At 33.0% G+C, this 10,484-nt stretch overlaps 1 protein-coding gene across 4 annotated transcripts in view; it reads right to left on the minus strand.

The window, feature by feature from the left end:
- Positions 1 to 8,531, minus strand: part of LOC143252079 (protein RER1-like) — a 48,292-nt gene extending 39,761 nt beyond the window's left edge. For 2 of the 4 annotated variants that reach the window (XM_076503692.1, XM_076503689.1), the window contains exon 1: positions 8,407 to 8,531. The gene's annotated coding sequence lies outside the window, so the exon portion shown is untranslated. Of the gene's footprint in view, positions 1 to 4,246; positions 4,347 to 8,406 lie in introns of all 4 variants that reach the window. The other 2 variants (XM_076503691.1, XM_076503690.1) reach the window with 2 other exon arrangements.
- Between the last annotated feature and the right edge of the window lie 1,953 nt (positions 8,532 to 10,484).

The raw sequence follows: 10,484 nt of genomic DNA on the forward strand, positions 1-10,484 counted from the left end.
GCAATACAAATAAAGGGAAAGGCATAGAGATGTAAAACTGTCCAATACTGAATGCATTTTCTGCCAATGCTTGAAGATGAGGTACTGGAGACCAAAACAACTTCAGTTGAGAATCTGAATGAGTCACAAAAGCAGCAAATGTTGGAGACCCAAACTGAGAGCACATTTACTGAAAAACCCCTTACATAGCATTTATTCTGTTGAAAACATCCAGCTGAGTTCATACAAGTGATCTACAATTAAATTTACCACTGGTGGAACAACATGATAAAAGACTGATACAATGGGAGTGAGCACAGTGAACATCCAAGGTTGGTTGATTTGTTGTTTGATGTTTTATGGCCCAAAGTAGCTAGGCTATCTGTGCCAAACATCTGGTAAAAAGTTAAAATTAAATTTAGTAAAATATGTTGGTTTCGAGTTATTTGACATTACAGCCATTTTCTAATTTTAAATCTAACTAGATAGATTGTGATTCTTAAGAGGGAATCACATTAAAAAAGGTTTAATGTATAAATTAAAAACCTTGTATGGCATTAAAAAGATTAATGGCCTTTAAAAAACTAAAAACATTTCCAAGGTGGACAGTATTACCATCATTAATAACACTGTCTAATGAGTGTTTGTGAGGAGATATGCCTCACTGCAGAAACTCATTGGTTGTAGAAACCAGCGAGAATCTCTGATTCGGGATGTTCTTCAAATCCCTTTCAAAAATAACTCCTCATGATGAATTCAAAGTAGCATGAGGTGTAACCTCAATAGGTATATCCCCAATTGCTTTTGAATGCAAGAGGAATTCACTATGTTGAGATGTGGATGCTTCCACCAATGTCACCAGATCAAAGCTTTTTTACTGACTTTGGAGAGCTAGTAAGACCCTCTTGTCCCTTCTGAATAAAAAAGGGAGACATCTGCCCTAAAAGTTTGTTTTAAAGAGAATGTTGAATGAGAAAATGAGGTACAACAGGTGTTACAGATGTTGAAGATTGGTGCTCAGAATCTTCAAGATGTGGTCATTTACTAATGGACTGTTTTTCACTATTTTACGTTTTTATTCAGAGGATTCATAATAAAAAAAAATAAAGGAAATTTCGGTGCCCACTGACCCCACCCACCATGGAGCCTTATGAGGGGACACACTACAATGTCAAATAAGGACACTGCAGTAATGCCAGGGTTTTGTGAGCACTATGCCCAAACACCAGCATCAGATACAATATCCACAACACCTGTTGAGAACATCCAACACTGGTACTTGGTTGACCCTAGCACAAGTGGACCAGTCAATTGACCCAAAAGGGACACCCCAAGGCTGCCTGTCTACAAGAATTAAAGGCCAAAGTGGTGTGTTAGGGTTGGACCCCTCAACCACCAGAATCCTCTCCTCTCCTTCATGGGTCACCATGCACGGCAAACACGTGGGTGGATGTTTAGATCCCAGAGGAAGTAAACTGAAAGAACAGAACCTTCCCTGAGATGTCCCCTCACCACATTCAGGAATCCACACCAAGTGGTCATGAATATGGATATACCCTATTAGAAAAACCAATAGACCTTGGAAACAAAGTAGGTATCAGGAAACACTGTGGGCTGATACTTCCAAATTAGAGACAAAAAGACAAGATGATAAAGACAATAAAGAAGAATGTAAATGGGCAATGTCAATTTTAGATTTTAAAGTCTCTGGAACTCCAGCAAATAATACAGGATTTAGAAAAGAAGATTCCCATAATTTCATCAGGGCAGAATATGATAAATGAATCCTTCCTAACAATGCATCCCAACCAAACAAGTCTCAGTTATAATCCAGCCATGAAATCAAAGAAAGAACAGAAGACAACTTGAATAAGGATCATAGCAAAATTCCCAACTGAAATTGCTGAAGAGAATGTTGATAACCTTCAGATAAAAGTTGGATGGAAGATAAATACCTCATGACAGTCATGAGAGTAAGATGAATGAGAAAATTGTGATATGCTGAAAGTAATCACAGGTTCCAATCTCGACCTCATAGGTCCAAAACGGGGTCTATCCATTGAGAATCTGAATGCACCTCCTTCTGGTAGTGATAACCAAAGCATGCTGATTCAATAAATATGGGGGACAAAGCGTTGCTATCCTATCACGTAACTGAGCAACAAGATCTCTCAGCATGAAGAGTAATATTAGAAGATACAGAATAATCTTGAAATTACAATCCTGGTAATAACTATAACATAAAAAAAATTGACATTACCATGGAGTGAAAACAAATTTTATGTAACATGCAACACTTCACCATTTGAAAAAAGTACAAGGAAGTTGAAGAAAGAACAACAAAAAGTACAAAAAAATCTAAAGTTTTAAAAAAAATCAGCTCTGTTGGATAAACTGTTCACTTAAATTTTAGCACTGAGTGAACAATGACCCATTGTCACAAGAGAGAAAATACTGAAAGACAATCATGCATTGTTGTTTAGGTAAAGCAGTTATTTTATAAACATTATGTGTGAAGATAAAAAAAAGATACAATATAAAGTTTGGGTGCTTGTGCATTTTTTTTTTGACAAGTCATCTTTTTCTAATACAAGGTTGGTTTTGCAGATAAGAAATTTTGAGCAGTTGACATTGATTCAATGTCTTATGATAACGGAATGCTCATGAAAGCGCGAGGGCATCTGTATTTTATATTCTAGCTTCTGAAGAATGATCTTTCAGTTCTTTTCCAGATGTTGGTGAGTTTTTTCTAATGATGTGGAGCAGTAGGGTAGAATGCAGATGGTATTTTTATTGTTATTTTTATCTATTATGACAATCATTTTTTTGTATTTTTAGAGATATTGTTGGTCTTTACGAGGTGATTTTGAGTACAGAAGTTTATATAACACTGAGTGCATAGACTGAATACATTTCACAGATTAGATTTATGGATTCCTATTTTTTTACTTCTTTGGTAAAAAGAATTTAGGTATCATATATGATAGTTGTGAAATAATTTTCCTCTTTCATAATCCTTAGGTTTAAAATTGGTACATGTCTATTGCTTTCCTTTTCCATAGTGAACATGACTGACAAGCTGGTCATGTTGAGAAATTATATGATATGAAGGCATCAGTATTTTAAAATTTGTCAATAACTGCAACAATGTAAACAGGTAAACAGATATCTAATAGATAATTTCATACAGAATTCATAATAATTGAAAGTAAGTGTCAGAAACAAGGAAGGGCTTGAATTATAATTATTACTATAATACTGGAAATTTGAAATTAGTACCAACTGTGTGAGAGGTGCAAGCTGTAAAACTGACCTGTGTGAAAAAAATATTAAATGCTTTTTTCTTAAGAAAAAACAAACCCTTCTTGAACAAACATCAAGATACTCCACTTAATCTATTTCCCAGTGACTTTCAATTCTTCTTTGCACAAAGAGTTATGAAAATGATCAACTCCCTCACTTAAAAAAATAGTGGGTGACAAAATTCAAAACAGAAATTCACAGAAAAAAAAATCACCCATACTGGACTACATGTTCTCTGGCACTCAGCACAAACTCAACATATTAAGAAATCAAATAAACACAGCCATAAAACCAGGCAAATCCAATAAAATTAGCAATGAAATCAACAAAATAAAACAATACTTCATCAATAAACAAATTTCCTCCAAAAACTATTGAAAAAATTACAATATATACATACTGTATAGATAATACAATATATTCCTGATATCAGCCAAAAAAACCAACATTAGGAAAAAACTTGAAACAAAACACAATTTTCTAGTAACACCAAATTTATTCTAAACTCAGGTACAAAACTAAAGTCCATACTATGTAAAAACTACACTGACAAACACAACATTATTTATAAAATACAATGCTATAACTGCAATGACTTCTATATTGTAGAAACAAGCAGAAAAACAGAAAACATATTCAAGGAACATAAAAAACCACCCTCATATGTTTTTGAACAGTGTAAATCAAATAAATACAACATAACCATTTAAGACACCTAGATAATAAGTAGGAAAATAAACATAAACAAAGGCAAAATCAAAGAAGTTCTACTTATACAACAACTCAAACTAATAATTAAACTAATATAAAGGAACATCTTTATACCTATAGTAGTTAATAATCTAACATATAGTGCAACGCCCCCTACAATCTTATACCCATATACAGTCTCGTCCCTAAGACATGCTCGGCAACGATCAGTTACAAACTCTTTTTGTTCTGTACTTTATTTCAATACTCATATCAGCCATCTTCAGATACACTTTACAATAGTGGGCGACTGTTTCACAACCTCTCCTCTGCGACAAGCCAGTGATATCCCTGCTGCTGTTCAAACACCTAAACTTGAATGAATAACTTATTAAACACCATTGATGGTTTTAGAAAGTTTGAATTTTATGTTTTTTTACACTTAAAAGTATAGTCTCTTCAATTTTCTTGTATTTTGGTCAGCTGATAAAGCTGTTTTAAAACTTTTGGAGTGTTACATATATCAGTTTTGTTTTCATGTATATTCATGAAAATATATTTATATTACTTTCAAGAGGTAGATGTACAGTACAACATATCACTGAGACACAAGTATCCCAATAATATGCAGTTTATTGATTTGTTAAGTTTCTGTACACAGGACAGAGAAAACAGTAAGTTGTGTGACACTTCATCTGATGATGCATAAGAAATAGTTCTTTAACAAATGCTGTGAAACTAAGAGTGCAATATTTTCTACATAACATGTATCATATGTATTAAAAACAACTAACATTTCTAACACTGATAATATTAATTATAAGCTTCAAACAATACTGTATGTAAAATAAGGATGCTAACACAAAACAAATTCAAAATGTTCACATGCTAACTACAAGGACTAACAGAGCTACAAAGAAATTATCAATGCTTACTAAGAGAAATGACACCACCTAATGAGATCTACATTAAAATATTTTAACTTCACTTATTGAAGTATACTACAAATAGTTATACTAATATATACACATAAGTGGATGAAAAATAGCCATTTATATAAGTAACTTAGTAACTAAGCTGTATTTGGGTCTAAAAAAATATGAAATTTTGAGCAGACTAAAGATCCAACAGTTTGAAGATTTGTATGAAAAAGTGATATGACATCATAACGACTAAAATTAGCTTTCAATTGGTTTTCACGTCATGTAGAGAAGTGTATATTAGAAAGCAGTTCCAAAAATAGAAATATGAACAAGGCCAGTATATTTGATTCAGTGCACGAACAATATCTCAGCAAATAGAAATAATAAGAAGTTCTTATTTGGTATTCTAGTTTGTCAATATTGGTAATATGAACTAAGAAACTATAGACTTTGTAATGGACATCAAACATCTAATTTTAACTAATGCAGTTTTAAACATGCTATGCGACACACAAATTTGCTATTTAGGACTTAAGAAACTAACTAACGGAATTATAATCTACAACTTGTTATTCATTCATAAAATAATAGTTTAATAAAATTTTGCATGCAAGTCAACAAATGCAATACAACATGTCCTTTAACCAATGACCTGTCATGATAAGGTTCATTAGATTGGCCAAATGCGAAAGGTATGGCTTCTGTATTCAGTAATTCACCAAACATGAGGCCAATCATTTTCAGCTGTCCTAGAGATAAGAAAAACATGTTTTTAATGAGTGGTACTTGTTTCTATCATTTTAGACAAATAAAAATGTCCAACATGTACGACTTAACTGTACCTTTCTTATTAAAACTTGAGACTAAGAAGTACTTTTTCCCATTAAGAAAAAATGACTTTTCTGCAATATGCATGTTCAAGTTATAAACTTGTTTAGAATAATTTTACTGCCAAGAAGTTTCAGAAGATGTACAAAGACCATCAGATGTGATAAACTGTATCCCACCAGCACTGGCACAGAAATATTAGAATGTAGTGGTAATCCATCTCCAAACACCAGTTTAAAATTATGTTACAAACTTACAATTAAAGTGATCTAACACACTGGAAATTACAGCTGAACAACTAGTAGAATCTGCTAGCTGATTCAACTAACTAAATATTCTCACAAGTCTTGATAGTTGAAATTATTGAAAACAGTAATAATCCGAAACACTAATGTTTATTAGTTGATTGTTTTGGGGATTTGTAACATGAAATGATTAAAGTTAACAACTCTGATTCACTCAAAAATAATAATGATAGTATTTTGGTTACTTAGGATTTAGTGTTACAAAATGTTCAGTATGGATCCCAATATCAGATGAAGAGGGAATACAAAACTCAGAGAAAGGAAAGGGATCAAAGGACATGGATAACAATTATAAACCTCAAAATACCTGTGATATCAAGTCTCAAAAATGGTTACTGAGAGCTAAGGAATGAGGGAAAGTGGGAATGTCTAGATCCATATCATCTTGATCAATCAGGATATCAGTTGGCTGTTTAATATTAGTACTGACAATAGCCATTATAATCACAATAGTAAATTGTGAATTGATTGCTACTGGTAATTGAGTGAGATAAAGATTTCATGGTCAGAGATAATCCAACTTGATAGTGGATTATAAATGATATTCTGAAATGTGAAAAGCAGTAACTGAATATTTCCAAAATGCATTAAAGAAACAAATCTGAAATAAAGCACTGGATCTTAACACTGTTGTGCCAACTCTCAGTGAAGATTGGCATCAACTGTCATACTCCTACTGATAAAAGGTTGTTAAGTCTAACTTGCATGTTTAAATACAGCTTAACCATCTGGTATACAAATGAAATTTTGTGGGAGTCCAAGGCTAGCAGCAAGAGAAAATTTGTGTACAAGGAGATAACCTAATCATGAATAATTCTAGAACTAACTGTGAGGGTACAAGGCTAGCAGCAAGAGAAAATTTGTGCACTAGGAGGTAACCTAATCATGAATAATTCTAGAACTAACTGTGAGGGTACAAGGCTAGCAGCAAGAGAAAATTTGTGTACAAGGAGATAACCTAATCATGAATAATTCTAGAACTAACTGTGAGGGTACAAGGCTAGCAGCAAGAGAAAATTTGTACACTAGATAAACTAATCATGAATAATTCTATTACTAACTATGAGTGGAGGTAAGTAATTGTACCAAAGATTTTTTTTAGTCAATTAATAATCCATGCTCTTTTAATAACTATCTCATAAGAACAACTGCTATATTGAATGCAAATGACTAGTGAGGTCTGACAATTAACTGATTAGCAAGTCCCACTAATTGTTTAGTGCTACTGTTCAAGAGAAACAATTCTGTAATTTCTTCTTACTTCAATAGTGAAAGAGTTGACATTTAAAAACAAACAGAAAAGGCTTTCCATATAAATGTAAACTGTTGTTTTTGTTAAAGATTTATAACTCTTGTTACTTAGCAACTAAGTAATGTTAACAGCTGCTTACTAAAGGTTTATGATGAAAAGATATATTCTCATATTATTCTTGTCTAATTATAGATAAGCAAATAAAAATTTCACATGTTCATAAAAGAGAAAAATTTTATATTCCATATTTGCAGTTATTTAGACTTTTTCCTGATGAAAAAGGAAATTATGTTGATGACATTCACCATGAAAAGTCTGCAGCAAATACCAACTGAAGGAGGTAATACAAGTAGTATGTGAAACTACTTTATAATGAAACATTTGTATAACAAAGTTTAAAAAGTTTCCTTTCACCTTTAGAACTAAGCAAAGTAAGAAGACAGAAGTGAGTCAACTACGCAAAGTATTTCTCTTCCAAACTTTATGAAAAGCAACATCTGCATGAGCACCATTCAGAGTAAACAAGAGTTGTAAAAAGCTGTTGCAATAGAGAAAAAAGTTAATGCAGGTAAAGACTAATTATATGTTGCAATTTTGATGCTTTTTTCATGTAATCCTCTCAACTAAAATAAAATGGCGAGTTTTCTATCACCATGAACAAAGCTGTCATTATTTTGGAAAACAAGTTTAAAATATTAGTTAATACCACTATTACTATTTTCGCTTTTATGGCGTGAGTTATAATTTTACCTTTGTGACTTCAAACAAGTTCAACGCTTACACTACAATCATGGCCATGACATAAGATTGTCATGTTCAGTGAAAATCATGGGTATTTTTTGTAAATGTGAAATGGATATCTACGTGTCTCAACAAATTAATGAATCAACAGAAGTAAAAAACAATCCAGTGTTAATAATTTTTAAGATCAACTAGAATTAGACACAGATCCTAACTGACTGACGAAATCGGTATACAATTTACAAACAAGTTGAATAAGTGAATGACATTACGAAGTGACGTTAAATACAATAACTACGTACAGTTGAAATTGAAATAAACACTTATCACTTAGTGATCACTACGATACTGATACGACTATGTAAATAAATAAACAAATACTTACACAAAAAAATTTAAATGTCTTCAGCAAACTTTTCCTCCCCTTCCCCCAATTTGTAAGCTACACGTTACTAGAATAAAGCGTCCTCTAATGTTGAATAAATATCACTTTTACGAAATATAACAAAAAGTGTTAATAAGTAAAATTAAAATTAAAATACTCGTGTGTGTTTTTTTCAATTTGCACATTCAATCCTAACACAATACTTATTGTAAAAGACAGAAATGTATCTGATGCGGAGAGAGAGATAGCTTCTAAATAAATTAATAAATTATTACCTTTTGTAAAAGACTTAAACTAACATTAATCTTGAAATTAAAATAAATTATTAGTATGTTTAAATAATAAAATTCGTTAAAGCTAGTTGATTGGATGTATTAAACTGGCCCGGCACGGCCAGGTGGGTTAAGGCGTACGACTCGTAATCTGAGGATCATAGGTTCGCATCCGTGTCGCACCAAACATGCTCGCCTTTTCAGCCGTGGATGGTAATACTGTGACAGTCAATCCCACTATTCGTTGGTAAAATAGTAGCCCAAAAGTTGGCGGTGGATGTGATGACTAGCTGCCTTTTCTCTAGTCTTACACTGCAAAATTAGGAACGGTTAGCACAGAGAGTCCTCGTGCAGATTTGCGCGAAATTCAAAAACAAACAAATTATAGGTCATATGTCTTGATGTTTATAAAATACACCACGTTTATCAGATTTTATTAGTTAATAGTAGAACATTAAGGGTGAAAGATGGGGCTATACTTGTTTAAGATATTGGTTGGGATCTTCTAGTGTATTTTTGAGTCTTTTCAGATGTGATTCTTTTCTCATTGTCACTGTATAACTACACTGAAGCTCTTGATACCATAACAGAAGGTGCAAAGTCTAAATTGTGAAATAAATTTCTACTTCTTACCTCCAATAGTAGTACTAGAATAGTCGTGTCCCAACGACTGATTGCATAAATTGCGCGAAATTAAAACACAAACAAAATATATTAAACTCACTGTAATTTTGTTACAAATCTATAATATGGAAGAAAATCGCGATAATTAGAAATGTTAATTATTGTTTATAATATTATATGGAATATTTAACGATTAAGGAGCTAATATTTATATTCGGTTCAAGCTATAACATTGTTCCTTTGCTGGCGGAGTGTTAAAAAAATTATCTGGTGAAAATAATTAAACGTCCAGTCCGTCTAACCATAGTCCATTTATTTCTTTCATTATATAAATTTTCTTTAAGCTTAAACAGTGTGGTAAATTGTACATTTACAAATGACACTAACTGCAGCATACCAATGTGAGAAATATATTTACTTTACTACTTAATGCGGCTCGGTATGGCCAGGTGGTTAAGGTACTCGACTCTTAATTTGAGGGTCACGGGTTCGAATCTTCGTTGCACCAAATATGCTCGCTCTTTCAGCCGTGGGGACGTTATAATGTGACGGTCAATTCCACTATTCGTTGGTAAAAGAGTAGCCCAAGAGTTGGTGATGGGTGGTGATGACTAGCTGCCTTCCCTCTAGTCTTACACTGCTAAATTAAGGACGGCTAGCGTAGATAGCCCTCAAGAATCTTTGCACGAAAATTCCAAACAAACAAACAAACAAACATATTGATGATGGTTTTGTGTTTTGGTTTTTCAAGTTACCAGTTGTGGATTTGGCACGCTGTCGAACAGAATCAGAGAACAAACCCTGTTTTTGTTTATTCTGAATTTCGCGTAAACCTATAGGATGGCTATCTGCCATAGTCAATCCTAATTTAAAAGTGAAAGACTTCGAGGTAGGTAGCTAGTCATCACTACTCACTGCCAATTTTTTGGGTACTTTTTTACCAACGAATAGTGGGATTGGCTGTAACTTTATTAAACCCCCACGGCTGAAAAGGCGAGCATGTTTGGTGAGACGAAGGTTCAAACTCTTGACCCTCAAATTACGAGTAAGCGCTCTAACCATTTATCCATGTCGAGCCGGCCATGCGTGCAAGTGCCTAGTGATGCCTATATAGAAGTATGATTACAATCAATTAAACTTATCATTTGATAAGGCCTATTATATTTTTAACATAACATTCGT

Source organism: Tachypleus tridentatus, chromosome 6 (assembly GCF_004210375.1).
Source record: "Tachypleus tridentatus isolate NWPU-2018 chromosome 6, ASM421037v1, whole genome shotgun sequence".
NCBI lineage: Eukaryota > Metazoa > Arthropoda > Merostomata > Xiphosura > Limulidae > Tachypleus > Tachypleus tridentatus.